This window comes from Alexandromys fortis, unplaced genomic scaffold (assembly GCF_014885135.2).
Source record: "Alexandromys fortis isolate MF-2015 unplaced genomic scaffold, M_Fortis_MF-2015_v1.1 scaffold_74, whole genome shotgun sequence".
In the NCBI taxonomy this organism is placed as follows: Eukaryota; Metazoa; Chordata; class Mammalia; order Rodentia; family Cricetidae; genus Alexandromys; species Alexandromys fortis.
In genome coordinates, this window is record NW_026068008.1 from 9,025,493 (window position 1) to 9,048,179 (window position 22,687).

Genomic DNA, 22,687 nt, shown 5'->3' on the forward strand with positions numbered 1-22,687 from the left:
CAGTGGGGTTGTTTTACACTTTGAACTTCAGTTAAGCTTTATTTATTAAAATATGAATGAAATATCACTATAAAGATGAACAGTTATTATCAATGTCAGTGCTACAAGAATTTTAAGGGCTAGCTATATAACCAAGACACTATAAACTATATCAGGAAAATGACTTCACAGTTATTCAGTTCAGAAATTGTAGCTCATAAAAGTCTAAATAAATAGCAAAACAAAGCAACAAACACCCACTCCCATAGATAAGAATCCAGAATGGGATAAGACACAAATCACGCAAAGAAGCCGAGAAAGTTCACCCTGGCAGGGTTCTACCAACCTTCTGTAGTCTCACTGGAATGACTATCACTCTCCATTAAAAAAAAAAAAAAAAAAGAAGTTCAAGAGTCATCAGCTATAGAGCAAAGTTCCTCATTCTTTCTATCTCTTTCTTCTTAACTCTAGCTCTTTGATGTGTTGCCTCATGCCTATTTGATGCTGAAAGTAAGACAAACATTTCATGACTTAAATGGCACCTGAAAACAATAGGGCTGTGAATCACATTGTTAATATCTGAAGCCTAGCTCTATCCTTTGTTATCCTGTGTAACTTTGAGCAAGTAACTTAATCTGTCCATGCATGCACATATGAAATAGGAATAATAACATGTCTATACTTTCAAAGGATATATTTAAAAAGATTATATGTTTAAAATTCATAGAAAATTCAGCCACACACGAAGCACACAGGACATGTCATATTAGCTCCTGCTATGATTATATCTGTTTTTAAAACGTTAGAAATACTTCTGAACTCCTAGAGCTAAAGATAATGATTTTGTTCTCCATACCCTATCATGGTACCTGACGCATAGTAGATGACAGAAAGTGTTTTATGAACAAATAAATACAAGCATGGAATGAGCAAATCAATGAAAGTTATGGTTTGCTTTGCCATTGGCTATTCAATTTTGATGGCTGTTCAAGGTAGGAAATACTTAAGAAATGGCAAAAAAGAAAATAAAACCAGCAATGAAGTAGGTGAATCACATTTGAGACAGGGAAATCTAACTTTACACCAAAATGTTCATGGTTTCTGACATATTCTGCTTCATGTACTTAAAGTTATGGTTGTAATCAGAATCTACCTATTTACTCTAACAGAACAAGGAAGAGAATTTAAATTACTCACTCATCATAACAAACCAAGTCTGTTTACCTCTCTTCAGCTCTTGCTCAGAAATCCTGTATGTAATTGTTCTACATTAATAAATATAACTATGATGTTATATTTTTATGATACTGTAGATCCCATAGAAATAAACTTTATTGTCTGTTTAAGAATTGTTTATTTTATTAATTTAATTAATTAATATTGATTATTAAATTGTTGCTAGGAAGGACATGTTTTAGGTATATGTTGCTAGGAAGGACATGTTTTAGGTATTGCAAGTTCCAATCTACTGGGACTCTTCTGATGCTGTCTACACAAGTAATATCTTTCTTTTTATTTTGAACTGAATGACTTGACTAGAGGTTTACCAGCAAGAATGATGGGAGGAATTTTAAGTGTAAATATTACTATCTGCCCTCATGACAGCACAGACAATGACAGTCATTTGTCCTGTGGGCTTTCTCCTTATTAAAAAGAAAAAAAGAAACCACCAGTATTCTATTGGAACTCTGATCCTGTCTCATGGGTGAACTTTTGTCCCCTCTGGCTATTGTTTGCTTTGTACACAGGCAGCTTGGAGCTTTAGTAATCAGATACGGAAAGTCCAGTGACCAAGATTAACAATAGTGCAAAGACCAGAGTCTAGCAACACTGACAGAGAACAAAAGACAAGAAATCCTTTGTGACTTCTATTTGGAGACACAATACAAAATCGTAACATGTTAACTATTCAGTCTTCACTAACCTTGGGCTTTAAAGTCAAATAAAACCCAGAAACTGTTTATAGATGGTTGGTTTGTGTTGTCTTTCTGACAGACTGGTAAGTGTTTTAAACTTGGAACAGAGCCTGTGCTGATGACATAGCACAGGCAGGAGTGACTGAATCTGGCTACTCATCCTTGGTCTACCAGACCTGTAACCTCTTGTGCTCTGTTCCACTAACCTCTTAAGCTCCAGGGGTAGTGAGAGCTTATTTCAAGGGGACCCTCATTTTTTGGAATCTATTTTGATTAAGAAAATAAAATAAGAGCTTTATGTGCTCACCAGGTATCCTTAAAATCTAGCAAGGAATCTGAAGAGATTTGCTCCCTCAAGTTGCTCCACTGAAGAGCAGATACTAACTTTATGGAAATTTAGATTTTGTTGGTGCCTGTCCAGGGCTATCAACCACTTTCCTTTCAGTTCATTCCTTGTTTTCCATTATAGGCTTCCTGCTCTCCAGTCTCACAATTGAACATTTATGATTTTTCCATAAAGTTTTTATTTAATGTAACAGTGTATTTGTTTTGTAGCTCTAGATGACACAGGGTTTGCTATTAAATACTTCATTTCTCTTCAAAAAGAGAATACAAAGCAGAAGATAGTTCTTATAACAGGTTTAGCTTGGATCTTTAGAAACATTAAGTAACTATAGAAATGCAATATTCCCGACACATGTAGTCCATCTGCTTGATTTTACAAGAAGAGTACAATATTTAACCCTCCTTTCTAGAGTCTCACAAAAGAGAGTGATTGCTGATCACACACAGCATCTATTTCCCTCTCAAACACAAGCTGAATCATGCCAGAATCACAAGAGAAGCACATGATCCGGTAATTGGGTGGTGAAGAAGCTTTGGAGAAATGACTTCTGGTCATTTAAAAACTGTAATCACAGTGTTTAAATGCTCACAGTGTAATTACCAAGAGACTATTTCCTGAAAAGGATATTTGTCTTGGAAACTTCTTTTTATAATAATATTTGTATTTAAAACTTTAATCTCTTTTTGTATCTCAAGAAAATATTTAAAGGCTTTATGTCTGAGTTTAGAGGTGAAATTTAGTATTTTAAATTTTAGGAAAACATGAGAATGAATTATAATAAGATATAGTTAGGCCACAACTAAAAATCATTGTAATAAAAACTTTGTTTGTCCTGTCCATAGAAGCTGCAAAGGATGTTTGAGGTGTGCACAAAATACAGAACATTTCAGATCTCTGCTTATCTAATAGTTGATTTATTGTACTTAAGTATTTATTCTGTATAAGTGGCTCAATCACTCTGAAATCTAATTTTAAAATTAAGTAAACTCGTTTTGTGACTAATTTAGAACCAAGACTTTAAAGAGGAATTTTTTAGGATTTATTTTGAGACCAAACTGAAGACTCTTTCCTTACTATGCTTGAGGGTGAGCACACACCCTTCCTGAATATCAGTATATTACACTTGTTAAATTTCTCATTTTCCCAGGTGATTCCAGTTTTTCACTATCTGGAACAATGACTTTAATTAAGACCACTGGACCAGAACTTTTATTTCTTCACAGAAGGGGATGGCTTCTGTTCTTTTCTTTTTCCAGGTAAGTGATCTGGAAGCCAAGATTTTTTTTTTTTTTTTTAACAACCAAGACAATGGGTCCAGAAGAATTGTTGATTCATTTTTTGTTGAAATATATGACCCTTACAGGTGCACCTATTAAGTAAATACAGACAGCAAGAAATTAAATAGCTCTTACCAGTAGCACTACTTATGCAGATGATTGGAAATGTAATGTGATAAGAAGAAAGCGACCATTGATCAAGGCCAGGCAGTGTGATTAGAAAACTATGAGGCTGAACATTGACAAGAACTCCTTTTGTCCTTCATGGGAATTTCCTGTGGAACTGTCTCATTTAAGTTTCATTTACGGCAGTGACACAAACTTGCCTTGAATCCTCCACTTCATGGACTGCACATTAAGTCCACATATTATTCCAGTTGCTAGGTATTCATGTTCTGTTCATTTCAAACCTTCAAAGTTTTCTTATAGAAACGAATGTAACTATTTTGAAGAGCACTTTAAACCTTAATTAGGCTCCTTAGTTGCTAAGAGTGTGACCACCAGGGAGTGAGTGTGGGAAAATGATGGTTTTCCTTCTAGGATTAATGAATCACTTAGGGGTTGACTTCATAAGGTAACTATGTTATTGATATATTAATAAATGTACTACAAATTAATTGATTTCTATTGCATTATTCTACTTAACATGCTGTATCTAATCCACCACACTTTGTTCTAAGTTCATGGAAACAAAAAAGATAGAAGGGTGATTGCCATGTGACTGAAAAAAGACAGGGTGAGAATTTCTCAGTATGCAATGAAGTTCAATTATAAAGGTAGGAGTTTCTTGAATTCGAAACATATGATTATGTGATCAGCAAAACTTTGTTTCATACTAGGAGGATAAATTTTGTGTTAAGTAACTTTTTGTTACAATAAAAGTGAAAGTAGTAATGAATTCATTTTGATTGGTTGGTTAATATTCAACAGTGTATCATTTTTTTAAATGGCAATCAGTTATACCATTAATTCAGAATGGGTAGTTTTACAGAGCATTGTGTATTCTTTGCATCTACATTCACTTATTTTTTAAAAAGTTACAGGCTGTTGTAGTACATATTGCTTTTTTCAAGTATTTGCTGCAATTCTCTGGGATTTGTAATGAAAGGAAGGGCCATATGTAATACAGCAGCACAAGGATTTAGAGGAGTCATGTGACTGTAGCTCCTTCTGTCCTTCCTGCTTTCACTGCCTTCCCTGCCTTCCCAAAGTGAGGAACATTGTAAAAATGAGCATTCACTTGTCTGGAGCCCAGAAACTTTATGGTAGCCCACAGCTCTCACCATTACTGTTGAAAGACATTGTCTCTATAATAATGTATAGTGCTTGCTGTTTTAAAACAAAAGATTTGAGCACCATCTCCTGCTAAATCAAAACCTCCTCTGCTTTAACCAATGTAAACACATTTGATTGCAACAGTTTTATAGTATAAAAATGAGAAATCTTTGTACCTTATCTCATCATTCTTCTCATTTTCAATAACAATCATTTTTACACTTTCAGCTGTTTCTTCTGATAGCTACTACTAACTTCAATATTATTTTGTATTTCCTAATTTATCAGTTTTGAATATTTGTTTTGTATTATGTTAAGTAAAGGTTATTCTTTCACATCTCCAGCTCACTATTTTGCATTACATTTCATTAACCATTTTACTACATCATGCTTCTTAGCAAATACATTCCGAATATGTCTTAAGAACAAATTCACATTGAAAATGAATCCTTAAGATGATAACAATAGAAGGCAGGATCTCTGAATTGTGAGGGGAAAATAAATCTAAAGTAGCCAAATGAATACTCTGCCATGTGATTCAGTTGCAAAAGATACTGCTTGTGGAAAATGGGTCCTTATCAGATATTGGTGCCTTGATCTTGACCATCTTAGCCTCTATCACTGAAATAAATAATACCTTTCTTTGTTTTTGTTGTTTTCTATTGTGATGGGTTTGCTATGAATGTAGTCCAGTCCCAAAGTGATAGCTCTCAAACTTTTAAAAATTTACTACTCCAACAAATATGCTTTGTTGTTGTTGTAGCAGCCTGAACAGTAGAATATTAGCTTTTTTATTTTATTTTTTAAAATTTTATTAGATTTTTTTAAAAAAAAAAATACCAATCAAAATTCCCACTCTCTCCCCTCCTCCCATTTCCTTCACACACCCTCCCACACCATGCCCCTCTAATCCTAAGAGGGTAAGGCACTTTGCTTTGTGGAAACTCCAAGGCCCTCCCTACTATATCTAGGCTGAACAAGGTATACATACAAAGAGAAAAAGATCACAAAAAGCCAGTACATGCAGTAGAGATAAATCTCTGTGCCACCACCAGTGGCCCCTCAGTTGGCCCCAGCCATATTTAGAGGGACTAGTTTGGTCCTATGCTTGTTCCTTCCCAGTCCAGCTAGAGTTGGAGAGCTTTGATTAGCTCAGGTAAACTGAGGTCTTGACCACATTGCTCATATTCTCATTGATTCTACTCTTCACCTGGACCTTGGGAGCTCGGTCAGGTGCTTTGATGAGGGTCTCTGCCTCTGTTTCCATCTGTTGTTGAAGCAGGTTCTATAATGATATTTAAGATAATCATCAGTTTGACTACAGGGCAATGCCAGTTCAGGCACCCTCACCTCTATTGCTTAGGGTCTTAGCTGGGGTCATCCTTGTGGATTCCTGGGAAGTTTTCTAGAGCCAGTTTTCTTGCTAACCCCACAATGGCTCCCTCAATCAAAATATCTCTTTCCTTGCTTTCATATCTGTCCTATCTCTGTCTCAACTATCCCATTCCCTCAAGTACTTCTCAACCCTCCCCTTCTCCCCTCCTCTTCCCTCTTTCCCCTTCTTTCTATCTCCCCATGCTCCCAGTTTTCACAGGAGATCTTCTCAGTTTCCAATTTCCAGGTGGATCTATATATATTTTTCTTTGGGTTCACCTTATTACCTGGCTTCTCTAGGAACATAGGCTCAATGTCCTTTCTTTATAGCTAGCATCCACTTATGAGTGAGTACATACCATATTCATTTTGGGGGGTCAGGGTTACTTCATTCAAGATAGTGTTTTCTAATTCTATCCATTTGCATGCAGAATTCAAGATGTCATTGTTTTTTTTTTTAACCACTGAGTAGTACTCTAATGTGTATATGTGCAACACTTTCTTTATCCTTTCTTCAGCTGAGCAGAATCTAGGTTGTTTAATAATGCTGCTGTGAAAATAGTTGAACAGATGCTTTTGTAGTATGATTGAGCATATTTTGGGTATATCTTCAAGAGTGGTATTGCTGGATCCTGAGGTAGGTTGATTTCCAATATTCTGAGAAACTGCCATACTGATTTCCAAAGTGGTTGTACAAGTTTCCATTCCAACCAGCAATGGATTAGGATTCCCCTTACTCCACAGCCCATCGAGCATAAGCTATCATTAGTGGCTTTGATTTTAGCCATTTTGACAGGTGTAAGATGCTATCTCAGAGCTGTTTTAATTTGCATTTCCCTGGTATCTTAAGAAGTTGAACATGTCCTTAAGCTCTTTTGGCCATTTGAAATTTTTCTGATGAGAATTTTTTGTTTAGTTCAGTACTCTATTTTTAATGGGTTATTTATTATTTTAATGTTTAATTTCTCAAGTTCTTTATATATTTTGGATATCAGTCCTTTGTCTGATAATGGGGTTGGTAAAGATCTTTTTCCATTAAATAGGCTGCCTTTTTGTCTTATTGACTATGTCCTTTGCTTTACAGAAGATTCTCAGTTTTAGGAGTCCCCATTTATTGTTGTTCTTAGTGTCTGTGCTACTGGAGTTATATTTAGGAAGTAATCTCCTGTGCCCATGCATTGAAGGCTACTTCCCACCTTCTCTTCTATCAGTTTCAGTGTGGTAGGATTTATATTGAGGTCTTTAATCTATTTGAACTTGAGTTTTGTACATGACGATAGATATGGATCTATTTTCATTCTTCTACATGTTGACATCCATTTATGGCAGCACCATTTGTTGAAGATGCTTTCTTTTTTCATTGCATAATTTTAGCTTCTTTGTCAAAAATCAGGTGTTCTTAGGTGTGTGGATTAACATCTGGGTCTTCAATTTGATTACATTGGTCAACTTCTCTGTTTTTATGCCAATACCAAGCTGTTTTCATTACTGTAGCTCTGTAATAGAGCTTGATGTCAAGGATGGTAATGCCTCCAGAAGGTTTTTTATTGTATAGGATTGTTTTGGTTATCCCGGGCTTTGTTTGTTTGTTTGTTTGTTTGTTTCCATATGAAGTTGATTATTTTTCTTTCAGGGTCTGTGAAGAATTGTGTTGGGATTTTGATGGGGATTGCATTGAATCTATAGATTGTTTTTGGTAGGATTGACATTTTTACTATGTTGACACTTCCTATCTAAGAGCATGGGAAAATCTTTCCATTTTCTGATATCTTATTAAGTTTCTTTCTTTAAAGAATTAAAGTTCCTATCAAGTCTTTCACTTCCTTGGTAAGTGTTAATCCAAGATATTTTATGTTATTTGTGGCTATAGTGAAAGATGATGTTTCTCTGATTTCCCTCTCTGCATCTTTTTCATTTGTGTATAGAAGGCTACTGTTTCTTTGGAGTCGATCTTGTATCCTGCCACATCACTGAAAGTATTTATCAGCTGTAGGAGATCTCTGGTAGAATTTTGGGGGTCACTTATGTACACTATCATTTCATCTGCAAATAACGAAAGCTTGACTGCTTTCTTTCAAATTTGAATCCCACTGATCTCCATTTGTTGTCTTATTGCTATTGCTAGAACTTCAAGCACTATATTGAAGAGATTTGGAGAGAGTGGACAGCCTTGTCTTGTTCCTGATTTTAGTGGAATCAGTTTGAGTTTCTCTCCATTTAATTTGATGTTAGCTGTAGACTTGCTGTATATTATATGTAGACTTGCTTTTATTATATTTAGATATGATCTTTGTATCCCCAATCTCTCCAAGACCTTTATCATAAAGGGGTGTTGAATTTTGTCAAATGCTTTTTCAGCATCTAATGAAATTTTTCAGTTCATTTACATTGATAGATTTTCGTATGTTGAACCAGCTCTGTATCTCTGCCATGAAGCCTACTTGATCAGGATAAATGATTTTTTGATGTGTTCTTGGATTCAATTTGCCAGTATTTTATTGAGAATTTTTGCATTGATGTTCATGAGTGGGATGGGTCTATAATTTTCTTTCTTGGTTTAAGTGTGGTTTTGGTATCAGGGTAACTGTAGGCTCATAAAAAGTGTTTGGCAATCTCCCTTTTGTTTCCATTATGTGAAACACTTTAAGGAGTATAGGTATTAGCTCTTCTTGGAAGTTCTGGTAGAATTCTGCACTAAAACCATCCTGCCTTGGGCTTTTTATGATTGGAAGGTTTTTGATGATAGCTTCTATTTCCTTGCAACTTATAGATCTTTTTAACTTACTCACTTGGTCTTGATTTAATTCTGGTATATGATATATATCTAAAAAATGTCCATTTCTTTTACATTTTCCAGTTTTGTGGAGTATAGGTTTTGTAGTAAGTTCTAATGATTCTCTGAATTTCTTCAGTATCTGTTGTTATGTATGCCCCCCTTTTCATTTCTGATTTTGATTTAGATGTTCTCTCTCCACCTTTTGATTAGTTTGGATAGGGGTTTGTCAATCTTGTTGATTTTATCAAAGAACCAGCTCTTTGTTTCATTGATTCTTTGTATTGTTTTCTGTGTTTCTATTTTGTTGATTTCAGCCCTCAATTTAATTATTTCTTGTCTTTTACTCCTCCTGGGTGAGTGTGTTTCTTTTTGTTCTAGAGCTTTCAGGTGTGTTGTTAGGTCACTAATGTGAGCTTTCTCTGTTTTCTTTATGTGAGCACTCAGTGCTATGAACTTTTCTCTTAGCACTGCTTTCATAGTGTCCCATAGGCTTAAATATGCTGTGACTTTATTTTCATTGAATTCAAGGAAGCCTTTAACTTCTTTGTTTCTTCCTTGACCCAGGGATGGTTCTGTAGTTGACTGTTCAATTTCTATGAGTTTCTAGGCTTTTTGAGAGTAGTATTGTTGTTAAATTCTAACTTTAATCCATGGTAATCTGATAAAACACAGGGGATTACTCCAATTTTCTTGTTCCTCTGGAGGTTTGATTTGTTACCAAGTATGTGATCAATTTTAGAGAAGGTACTATGAAGTGCTGTGAAGAAGGTATATTCTTTTGTGTTTGGGTGGAATGTTCTGTAGTTGTCTGTTAAGTCCATTTGATTCATGACATTTGTTAGTTCTCTTACTTCTTTGTTAAGTTTCTGTCTGGTTGACCTGTCCATTGGTGAGGGTGGAGTGTTGAAGTTTTCTACTATTAGTGTGTGGGTTTGATGTGCAATTTAAGTTTTAGTAATGTTTCTTTTACATATGTGGGTGTATTAAGGGCATAGATGTTCAGGATTGACACTTCACCTTGATAAATTGTTCCTGTTATGAGTATAAAGTGTCCTTCTACATCTCTTCTAATTGATTTTAGTTTGGAATCAATTTTGTTAGATATTAGGATAGCTACACCAACTTGTTTCTTAGGTCCATTTTATTGGAAAATGTTTTCCCACCCCTTTACTCTGAGGTAGTGTCTGTCTTTGAGGCTAAAGTGTGTTTCTTGCAAACAGCAGAAGGCTGGATCCTGTTTTTGTATCCATTCTCTTAGCCTGTGTCTTTTTAAAGGTGAATTGAGTCCATTGATATTGAGTGATAGTAATAACAGTGGTTGTTAACTCCCGTTATTTTTTGATAGTAGTGTTTGTGTGCTTCCCTTCTTTGGGTTTTGCTCGCTGGGTGGGATATCACAGTCTGTGTTTTTGTGGGCATAGTTAGCTTTCTGTGTTGGTGTTTTCCTTCTAGTACTTTCTGTAAGGCTGGCTTTGTAGATACATATTGTTTAAATCTGTTTTTGTCATGAAATATCTTGGTTTCTCCATAGATGATTAATGAAATCTTTGCTGGGTATGGTAGTCTGAGCTTGCATCCATGGTCTCCTAGAGTCTGCAGCACATCTATCCAAGACCTTCTGGCTTTCATGGTTTCCATTGAGGAGTTGGGCATGATTCTGATAGGTTTACCCTTTGTGTGTTACTTGACCTTTATCCTTTGCAGCTCTAAATATTCTTTCTTTATTCTGTATGTTTTGTGTTTTGATAAATATATGGTGAGGGGATTTTCTTTTTATCCAGTCTATTTGGTGTTCTGTAAACTTCTTGTACTTTCATAGGCATATTCTTCTTTAGGTTGGGAAAGTTTTCTTCTAGAATGTTGTTGAATATATTTTTTGTGCCTTTTAGCTAGAATTCTTCTCCCTTACCCCTATAATTTTTAGGTTTGGTCTTTGAATGATGTCCCCGATTCCTGGAAGTTTTGTTCTAAGAAATTGTTAGATTTAATGTTTTCCTTGACCAATGATTCTATTTCCTCTATAGTATCTTCTATTCCTGAGATTCTTTCATCTATCTCTTGTATTCTGTTGGTTATACTTGTCTCTGTAGTTCCTGTTCATTTACCCATATTTTCTATATCCAGAATTCCCTTGGTTTTTGTTTTCTTTATTACTTCTATTTTAGTCTTCATGTCTTGAACTGTTTCCTTCACCTGTTCGAGTGTATTTTTCTGGTTTTCTTTGAGGGATTTATTAATTTCTTCCAAATTTTTGTTTGTTTTCTCATCCATTTCTTTAAGGGAGTTTTTCACTTACTCTTTAAAGGTCCCAATTGTTTTTATAAAATTAAGTTTAAAGTCATTTTCTTCTGCTTCTTCTGTGTTAGGATAATCAAGTCTTCCTGTTGTGTGTCCAGTGGGTTCTGGTCTTGCCATATTGCTTTTTACATTGTTGTTGGAGGAACTCTTGCATTGGCACTTACCCATCACTTCCTTCAAATGAGGCTGGCAGTGTCTTTGCGTCTTCATCCAATCCTTGCTGTGGCTGTCTGAGTATTTGGGAGTTTTTCTTAGTCTACCCTGTGCTGTCAGTGTCTGACTCTGAAAGCCTCTGAGGTCTCTATACACCTGCTCTCTTGGTCTTCTCTTCTAGTTTGCTTTCTTGGTGCTCTCTCTTAATCCCCTCAATTTTGTGTCTTGCTCTTGGTCCCCTCAGTATTATAGCAAACTCTCAGCTCCTAGGCATGGTGTGGTTCAGTTTGTGGGGTCTAGAGGATGGGATTGGGCTTTGGGGGAGTTTAGCAACAGAAATCTCACTGCTGACTGGCTAGAAAAGCTGAAGGAGTTGGGGAAGGGTCCCTGGGTTTTTACCCACTGGAGAGGTCCTAGAGAGTGGAGCATCTGGCTGAGGGGCTGTTAATTCACCCCTTAGGCCCCTCAGTATTGGAGCAAGCTGAGTTTTAGAGTTCCACAGAGAATTGGTGCTTTGGGGGGTGAGATGTAGCTAGTCCTTTGTGTGATGGCTGGATGGGTTGGAGAGTAGCCTAGGCACTGGAAAACTCCCTGTTGTCTGGCTAGAAAAGCTGAGGGAGTTGGGGAAGGGCCACTGGGGGTTTTCCCACTGGGGAGGTCCTAGAGAGTAGGGTGTCTGGTTATGTGGCTGTTCACTCATCCCTTAGGTCCCCTCAGTTTTGGAAGAAGTCAGCTCTTTTTTTATTTTGATATATCTGTGTTTGATATATCTCTGAAAAGAGTTTCAATAGAGATAACTTTTATGACTCCTGATATTTTTAAACATTATTAATACCTTCTCAAAATTTGACTGATATTTTTGATGTATAATATATTCGTGATGAAAAGCTTTCCTTCAAATATTTAAAGTGATACCCTCTCATTTTATGTGTCCATGGAAAAGTAAGAGCATGTATTGATGACAAGTCTTTTGCTGTCTGAATGCCAGGCTTTGTATTTTAAGTATTTCAAATATTTTCTCTTAGCAGAATTTTAGATTTTTTTCTAAATTTAATAACATAAGAATTTTTGTTAGTTTCTGTCATTCATAGAAATGACAATTATTAATAATCTTCTTTCTTCTGATGTGTGTGCGTGTGTGTGTGTGCGTGTGTGTGTGTGTGTGACTGTGGTGGGAGGACAACTCCTGTTAATATTCCTATTCTCTCTCTTTTCTTTTCTTACATACTTTCTTTTCCCACTATGTGCCTTTATTGTAGTTTGCTTTATTTTCTAGATTTTCCTGACTATATTTTCCAACCAGTCTTTAGGAATTATTCTTTTTGTTAACAAGCACATTTTTAACATCTGTGACATTTTGGTAGATGTAAGATCATCCATACTTCCCCCTCCACATCTGTTCTTGTGTAACTGCAGCTTATATCCCATTGGAACATCCAAAACTATCTCTGATCTTAGTGCTTTAATTTGGCCAACTACTGTATTTTATATTATTGCCTATTGATGTGGGATTCTCCTTTGTATGCTGTGAATATGTTTTTATTACCATTGGTTAATGAATAAAGCTGTTTCAGCCAAAGGCTTAACAGAGCAAAGCCAGGCAGGAAATCTGATATATAGAGTAGACAGAGTCAGGGAGACATCATGTAGTGACCAAAGGAGAAGGACCCAGAATTTTTCCAGTAAGCCATATCCATGTGGGCAATACACAGATTAATAGAAATGGCTTAATTCAAAATGTAAAAGCTAGTTAGAAATATGCCTAAGTCATTGGCAGGACAGTGTTGCAATTAATAAAGTTTCTGTGTGATTTTTCAAGTCTGAGCAGCCTGGAAATAATGAGCAGCCTCTATCTACAACTTATAAACTAACCTAGTACTTTCCTTTTAAATCCTTAATAGGTAAATTGAAAATATCTTTTCTAAGGCAGAGAGATGGCTCAGTGGTTAAGGGTTCTGACTGCTCTTCCAGAGGACCCAGGTTCAATTCACAGCACCCACATGGGAGCTAAAAATTGTCTGTAACTCCAAGATCTGACACCCTAACACAGACCTATCTATCTATCTATCTATCTATCTATCTATCTATCTATCTATCTATCTATCATCTATATAAGTATATACATATATAGGCATGTATATACATATATGTGTGTGTTTGTAAATGTAACATCAAATTACTAATGCACAGAAAATAGAAGTAAATTTAAAAAATGTCTTTTCTATATAAACTGCATTTTTGACAGGTTTGGTCTTCTCATGACTCTGGAAATGAAGGAAATTGAGAAAATTATAGCCCTCTAGATTCCAAGTTTGCAAAACAAATATGCTAGCAAATGCTTAATTTCAGAACTTCAGGGAATGTGCTCTTTAAATTGAGGAATTCCAAAATCGGAGCCTTCGTCAATGTCAGATTTGCTTTCTGTGTTATAGAGTTAATTAATGACAATGAGTTAGAGACAGTGTTATGAATTTGCAGCGAGTCCTCAGCAGCTTTTAAATGTGAAGTATAGCTCAATAAGGTAGAAAAAGACTACAAGAAGTTCTTTTGAGCTCAATAACTTTGAATAAAATGAATATCTCACTGCTATGATTATAAAAGGAATTCCACAAATTTCAAAAGGTCAATAGGAAACATGAAAATATTATGTCCAGATTTGAAACGTCCCCCAAAAACCAACAAGGAGATTGAGTCTCATAAGTAAAAGCAAAGAGCATTTATTCTACACAAGTTTGCACACTTGGACACCCCATGTATCCAACGTATTGGAATATTTGGCGAACCTGGAGCTCAGTTGAAGTTGGGTTTTTTTGTAGTAGCAAAGGTGGGGGTAAGGAATTTTTAAGGTTCAGGACCCCTGCTTGGCTGCTGTTTGTCCAGGGGTGTCTGTTGTTCCTTTGGACACTACAGCTCCCAGACTCCTCCTGGATTATGAATACCTGCGCACGCGGGCGTGCTCAGGTGCAGGTCATTTCTCCCAGATAACCTTGCGCTTCCCGTTAAAAAGCGAGCTTCCACGAGGTCTCGCTCTCTACTGCCCTTTACCCTTGTGTGTCTCACACACCCATCCCTTATCGTGTCCTTCTCCCCCCATTAAAGTGCACCCACGTGGGAGCCGCGTGTCTTGTCTCCTCCCTTTGCACTTGTCTCGTCTATCCTGTGTTCGTCTACACACCCCACCCGCCGTTTTTAAAAGAATAATATTTTGGTGCCGTGACGACTCGGGGACTTCTTCATGCCGGATTCTCCACCCGAGGCCTGGACTCCGGGCCTCTGGCGCCTCCCGGAGTCCGGGACCTCAAGCCGGACACAGAGTCAGAACCGAGACCTACAGCCACCACCGCTCACCACAGCCATCTCTGACTGATACCACCTAATTCGTGAGTTTACCCCGCCGGCTTCTCTTTCCTTGGTTCGCCTGGGGAACCATCGGCCGGCTTTCTCTGGCTTGTCCTGGGTTGAGTTGCCTAACCTTTCCCCGCCCTTCTCCTTCTCCCGGCCTTGTGCCCCTGGCTAAATTTGGTTCTGACGCCACTGGGAGCTTGGTGCTTCCAGTCATTCTCTCCCCAGGGTTTGGTGCCCCTGGCTTTCTTCCTCCTTTTCTTCCTTCCTTCCTGCCTTCATGTTGGGCTCGCTAATGGAGTGGGCACCTTTCCGGCTGTATGGTCAGCCCCTAACGGCGTGATTGCCCTCCTCCCGGCCGGGCTTGGTTCCTGTCGGTTGCCGGGTTCGAGTCAATCTCGCCCATAGCACGGCCTCCTGGTTCACACGGGAGGCCGGTAACTAGGACTGCTGCGCTCGCGGCACCTCCATGTGCCTCCGGCGGTCAGCTCTACAATTTGCCATGGGTTCTAGGCCATCGAAGACTATATCCCCTGCTTCCCTTCTCGGTCAACTTTTGGAATCTCTTAAGCCCCACGCTCTCATTAAGCAGTCATGAGAGACCGGGCTACGCCCCCATTCCCTTCCCCTTAAGACCCCCCCCCAATTTTTTTTTTTAATAAAACCAAAAGGTTGGAATGTTGTTCCTTTGGAAACTACAGCTCCCAGACTCCTCCTGGATTATGAATACCTGCGCACGCGGGCATGCCCAGGTGCAGGTCATTTCTCCCAGATAACCTTGCGCTTCCCGTTAAAAAGCGAGCTTCCATGAGGTCTCGCTCTCTCCTGCCCTTTACCCTTGTGTGTCTCACACACCCATCCCTTATCGTGTCCCCCTCCCCCCATTAAAGTGCACCCACGTGGGAGCCACGTGTCTTGTCTCCCCCTTTTGCGCAGGTCTCGTCTATCCTGTGTTCGTCTACACACCCCACCCACCGTTTTTAAAAGAATAATAGTGTCCTGGTGAAAAGTAATGGGTATGTGCTAGCAGGTAATCCTATCTACAATGGTTGGAATGTTAAGAATTTCCTTTGGATGGTCTGTTCCTGGGGCTGAAGTGACATTTCTAACCAAATACATAGTAGTTCACAACATGGTGGCCCAGAAGCAAGAAAGCAGGAAGGAGGAAAGGTGGCTATATTCCAAAGTAAACACAGCTCATGACCTCCTTCCTCCTGCTTTCCAGAATCTCCTAATAATATCACCATATTGTGAATTCAGCAAGGGGTTGATGCACTAACCGAGTCAGAACCCTCAGGCTGCAGTCATATCTAAAGCACCTCTACAAACACACAAGAGGTTTGTGTGCATCTCTTTGTATGAGGAAGTCGAAGTTCAGAACTAATTATCATAATAGCTAAGTTATATCCATAAAATTTTATAGTCTAGGAAAAGGAAATTAATATGTTTACCCAAACTCAACTTACAAACATGTGGAATGTTATTAGACTAACATAGATATTTCAAGGAGAGACTTTTGTAGAGATGTCTGGTAAATGCGCCAGGACAGCGAACAGAAGAATGGAAACTATTTGGTGTGAAGTAGTTGTGTTTTAGAAAAAAGAAGTAGACGTGTGATACCTTCCTAAAGGCCATTGGATTTACAAATACTAAAAATAAAAAGAAAATTCCTTCTAAGTTTTATAAACTGAAATGAGGAAAATGCATGGGAACTTCTATGTACATATGGATATTATGGCTGTATCAATCCACATTGGGGAAGATGATGCTAAGAAATAGTCATGCCCTGCTTGAGGTCTACAGTCTACTACTTAACTGGGAGAGATTGTCTTTGTTTTGTGTGGTTGTTCTATGAGGTGTTATTGATTGTGTCCCATCTTGCTGATACCCCTACTGATCCAGAACATACTGATAAAATTTGAGCCTTCTTCAATCAAGTGCTATGTGTCTATATGTATATGTGCATGTATGAGGTAAGAACAGTCATAAGCTTTCTGATTGTTCTTCACACTGCTTGGCATTTCACAGTGAATGGCCTTTAGGAAAACCATGACAAAACTGTTTAATGGTGCCACTTTTAAGTCATGTTAAAACTGAACAGAAGTCATCTCTACAATATAAAATGCACTTATAACCTTTGAATGCTTTAACAATAAACCAGTAATGTCAGCTGACTGTCTTAGAATTGTGTTCTGGTACATGAATAGGATTAGTGAGACAAAAAGAATAATGTTTAAAACTATAAGATCACACGTGTTTTCTTTACAAATAATTTCCCTGTATTCCCTCATAGAATAGATACTCAAGTTCAGAATACATAACTAGTGTACTTCAAATTAGAAAAGTTACTTTTGTTTTCATTCTTCTTGCATCTGGAGTTTAGCCCAGAAGTCACTGTCCATATTTTCAGATAACATTCCTTATTGAACTTAGTACTTAACCAGCAAGCATGAGACAGGTTTGCTTTGCTTATTTATGGGAGCTAGTATTGTGACTCTTAAAGCACATTTTTAAAAGAAAATATGACTGAGTCATTCAACAACTAGTAAATGATTACCATATATTAACTTAAAATAATAACCTTATTATAATAATTATAATACAATTATAGTAACTATGCCTATAATAATTATCTCATATTACTGTAGTTCCTGGATAATCAAGTGTGATAGACATTTACTAGGTTATGTTTTCTTATAGTATTCAAAGCTACTTGGAAATAGCTTTTTTTCATAGTAAAGGAAAAATAATCATGTGTATATGAAAAGGTTCAATCTTTAAAGTTTCTGGTGTATTTGTAATACATCTAAACAGTACACAAACTGAAAAAGATGCTTTCAGTAGTATAACCAAGTATCATCACCATCATGACCTTTAAAACCATAGTTATTGCCATCATTATTTTTAAAAGAAAATTAGGAATAGCACACAACTTTCTTTTATTACAACTAGCACTCAACTGATGCTAGTTCAAGCCCTAAATTAATTCTGTCTCAGCCTGTGAGATGCTGTAAAGAAGACAGTTGCCTGCTCTCTTCCATTTAGCTCTTTTATCTCTGAAAGCCTTGTATTCTTGTTTTTCCCCATTTGATTTCTAAACTTCATGTGGAATTCCATATGGAGAATAAATACCTAAAACAATCCTTAAAAACAAACCAACCAAACAAACAAAAACCCAAAGTTGTCTGACTCCAAAGCATGTCACAAGGTTACAATAACCAAACCAACACGGTGACTGCTGAAGACAGACAAACGGACCTGGAGAACTGAAAATCAACCTTCATCATCACAAGCATCACTGTTAACGACCATTCAGAGTTGACACCAGCGCCACTCTTGAGTGATTTCCAAACCTGTAAAGTGCTGTAAAACTGAAACCAGTCACCTGTGCACAATGTTCCTCTTACTTTCCTCCCTTTAAAACCTCTACAAGTTTTCCACTCTTGTATTTCTCCTTCCCACCTATTCCTCCCCCCGCCATTGCAGTTTCTGTCTCCTTTTCATCACAGAAAAAAAAAAAAGGAAAATCATGGTTCTTCTTTGAAATATGTGCAAGTATACAATAAGAAACATTTGGTTTTTTGCGCCTGACCAACAACTAGAAGGGAGATATTCTACACCTATAAGGAACTTTATATTTTCCAGCCTATGGCTTCTTGGTGGAACATTATTTCCTGTGTAGGATAACTTTAATTATGTTATTTTATATACATACAAACATGTATTGTGTGATATGTAAATTCACACATATATGATTTAGGAATCTTATAAAATGGATTTCTATATGTCTTCTGCAACCATCCTTAGTGTCACTTTATCCTTTTCAACTGCTTCTCTGCCCTAGCCATCCACAATAATTTGCACATATTTACCACATTGCTAGTCACTACAACACTATAGTAAGTTCTCTGAACTTACGCTTTGTCTATCTGAAAATTTGTGCTTCTTGTAGTACTCCTCATATTACTGGTGACATCAACCATGGGTTCACAGCAGATGTGTATTAACTACAATAAGACACCCATGCCATGTTCTATTAATTGTACTTTTTAAACACAGAATTTTAAAGGGAAAGCTGTGAACAGCATACTTTCTCAGTTCCAGTCTCTTTTTCCTTTATACTTCTGATGCCACTGATCTGAGAAAAACATATGAGTGTGTCATTTGACTTGTCTCCACTGTTCTCATTTCCCTTCATAGCTTCCTCATTCCTGACACCCAGATTGCTCACCAGATCCCAGATGAACTGTGTACCATCACACATACCCAGGAGAACAGACTCTTCCATGTGCTACTGAGATCTTAAGACTACTGTAGTCACCTCATTGTGAAATCTTGCAACTTTCCAGCTTCCTTGTCCTGAGTGTGCCACAATCACAGTTGAGAAGGTGAGTTGACTATATGCATAAATTGCATAAGTCTATTATTTCCTTACAGAGTATTGCTCTGTGAAAATCCAAACCATTTTATTTAATCATTGCTTGATTCCTGATTCCTCACACATGGTAAAGCTGAGGAAAATAAATGGAATGTAATTTCCTTAGTATCCCAGAGCTGACTCTATTGCACAGCAGCCTTCTTTCTGTGAAGACTATAAACAACACTGATCTGCAGATGTTTTGCAGTTATGGATAACTGATTGTGTGTTAGGTAAATGACAATTTTGAGAAAAACTTTAATTTATCCTCCTCCTGTGTGTTTGGGGTACATGTGTTCATGCACATGTGTGCAGGATATTGTGACTCAGGCCAGGAGAGCCAACTAGTATTTTTAACACAAGGTCCCTCATTGGCCTAGGGCCAGGGACTGCAAATTATTCCTGTACCTCTGTCTGCCTGGTACTGAGATTATGAGTGTGTTCCCTTATGCTTTGGTTTTTATTTGACTGCTGGTGATAAAACTCCAGTCCTCGTGTTCCAGCAAAAACAACTGTACATACTGAGCTGTCTTCCTAGACCGAAATTTTAATAGTTGTTCTGTTTTTCACTCAGTACTTTTTAAAGTAATTCAACTCCAGTGAGAAACTAAATAGAATGAAATAAGTGAGTGATTTACTAGTGCTGTATGTGTGCTTTAATATTTAACTGACTCAAGTTAATAATAACATATTTCAGAAATAAGGTACTACCATTCAACTTATTTTCATCTAACTCATTTTCAGCTACTCTGAGTCACAGTCAGGGTAGCAGAGTCTATTGGCATGAGAGGAACCCAGAGAGTGATATTCACACATGACTGTAAGGCCTTTTTATGTATCAGAAGCAAAGAAGTCCTGCTGTGAAGTAATAGTGGGCAGAGATGCAGGGCAGTCAGTGGGCAGTGACTCTGTGGTTACAATTGATGAACTTCCTGTACTTAAAAATAGCCATGGTTGCTCTGAGAGTAAGAAATTCCTGTTCCGTAATCTGGGTACTAACCCAATGATGAAAATAAGATTGATTCCATTAATGCCTGAGTTCTTTTTAACCATGTGTTTGTCACTGAATTTGAGCAGCTAAAAACAGTGTTGAAATCTTTACAAACTGAGTGTGGGCCTGTGGAAACCCAAGCTCCCCTGGCACACCAAGTTCCAAGTTACTTGAGTTCCTTTTCTTACTGTGGTTGAGGATATTCCTGAGAACTTCATTGTTTGCATAAGTTGTAGTGTTTCAAAATCATTCTTCTGATATTGAAATATTTCCTAAAATTCAACACTTCACATAAGTATTTTGTGGCAAAAATACAAAAGTCTTCAAGTCCAAACCTTCTGAGAGATTTATTAAAGTGTTAAAAAATCTAATAAGTAGAAAACTGTACATTGTATTTTTATAAATTCACAGATACCCAATTTCCTAATACAATTAAAAATTAACAAATGAGAATCTAACATGAAAGAAAATTAGATTTGCTTTTTAGACATTAAACCTGGTCCCTCCTAGCTATCTAGTTGGCAGTTTAAATATACATTATATATGTGTGTGTGTGTGTGTGTGTGTGTGTGTAATTACAAGGTTACAAGGCCATAATTAAATGCTCATGTGAACACACAATGCATTTGAATCATACCTAATTTGTTTTATTAAATCTAGAATGACAGAAATAATCTTTAAATAACTTCATTTCAACAGATTTATTATAGTATTTTTATTGAAAGACTAAGAAAAAAAGAAATGAGAAAAAGGAAAAAAGTGAGGAAGAATAGAGAAAAAGGAGGAGGGAAGAAAAAAAGGGAGGGAAGGTGAAAGGGAAGAAAGGAGGTGGCCTTGGATGCAATGGATTTAGGAAAGGGGATTAGTAGTTCTGATAATTCAGCTGAACAGAATATTAATAGGAAGGAGTGCTTTAAAGATATTAGTATTTTACCTCATAATAGGAAGGCAGATAAACAAAACCTTAAACCTGTGAATGTTCCAATTATTTCTCATTTTTAGAAGTAGGAACATTTCTTCACTTTTTTGTTTTCATTGAAAATAGATTCTTCTTTCATACAATAAATCCCAACCAAAATTCCACTTTCCTCCACTTCTCCCAAAGCTCACTCTGCTTCCCCATCCAAGAGATCTACTGTTTACTCTTTAGAAAAGAACAGTCCTCCAAGAGATTATTCCTAAACAGGACAAAACAAGATATAATAAGATAGGGGAAACTCCTGATGTTGGGAGCAGGTATATCTCTGACTCTTTTGCATAGTCTTGGGACTCTTTTCCTGCTATTAGGTTGCCTTGTGCAGCCTCTATATGAATGCTTTTACCTAGTTTTATTTCTTAACTTATAAGTAATTGCATTTGTAAAAACTTCATTTGATAATATAGCATATATGACCATAATGCAAAGGGAGTATTTTAGCCTAATTTCTACATGAGCAGATATGAAGAGCTACTAAAAGAAAAGACCAGATTCTAAGATATGTAGCTGACTTCTCCTGAGGCTCAAATAAGGATAAACTTGTACCTTTTGTGAGATTTTTCCATTCCATGTCTTCTTTGAGAATATACAAAAATATTTAAAAACCTATCGGTATGTAACTGCCCAAGATCTCCAAGGACAGGCTACCCTTATTCTGTTTCTGTTGGGACTTTGATCTTATCTCAGCTGCTTAGCCCAAGCCAAGTTTATGTTCCAGTCTGGGAGACGAAGTGTGGCCTCTGTCACAGTGAATGGTCTATTGTTGTGCAAACATATGACCAAGACAAAAGAAAGCCATTTATTAGGGCTTTAAAGTTTCAGAGGGTTAGAATCCATAACTATCATGCTAAGGCACAGGAAAACAAAGGGGCAAGAATGACACTGAAGAAGTAGCTGAGAGCTTGCATCTTAATCCACAAGTAGGAGGCAAAGAGCATTCACTGGGAATGGCTTAGACTCTTGAAACTTCAATGCTACAGTCAGGGACACACTTCTTCAACAAGAAAGACCAAACCTCCTAATTCTACCTAAACAGTTTCACCTACTGTCCACCAACTATTCAAATATATGAACCTATGGGGGTCATTTTCTTTTAAATCACTGCAGCCTTGTAGCAGGCAAACTCACGTGCAGAGAGCCGGCTGAGTGTGCTGCTGAGTGACCACCTGGTACCACAGACAGGCTCTCCAGATAGTAGTAGTCTTTTCTGTGGTTAACTTCAGTATCACTGTCACAGTGAGACTTCATTCCAATGTGGTGTTCTCTAGATGGTAAAAGTATCCATGTCCACTGAATTTACAGGATTACCTACTATGCCTGTCACCCAGTCAAGCAGTCTGTGATCAACCCACAAAGCAGAACAGTACTGCACATTCACTTTCTAGGGTTCTGTTCGATAATGACTGGCCTCTTGAATGGATGTCAAATTTTGGAATCTGATAGCAACTTTTAAAATTGGTTTCTATGATATAGATATGAATAATTTGCATTAGTATAGATTTTGCTTTATTGATAGAGATTTAAGGTCAATTTTGTTATATATACATATATATATATATATATATAT

At 37.1% G+C, this 22,687-nt stretch overlaps 1 long non-coding RNA gene across 1 annotated transcript in view; it reads left to right on the forward strand.

The window, feature by feature from the left end:
* Positions 1-14,439: 14,439 nt before the first annotated feature.
* Positions 14,440-22,687, forward strand: part of LOC126513418 (uncharacterized) — a 64,267-nt gene continuing 56,019 nt past the window's right edge. Inside the window, exons 1-3 of the long non-coding RNA XR_007595327.1 lie at positions 14,440-14,774; positions 15,673-15,766; positions 18,937-19,124. This is a non-coding gene — a long non-coding RNA (uncharacterized lncRNA). The remainder of the gene's footprint in view (positions 14,775-15,672; positions 15,767-18,936; positions 19,125-22,687) is intronic.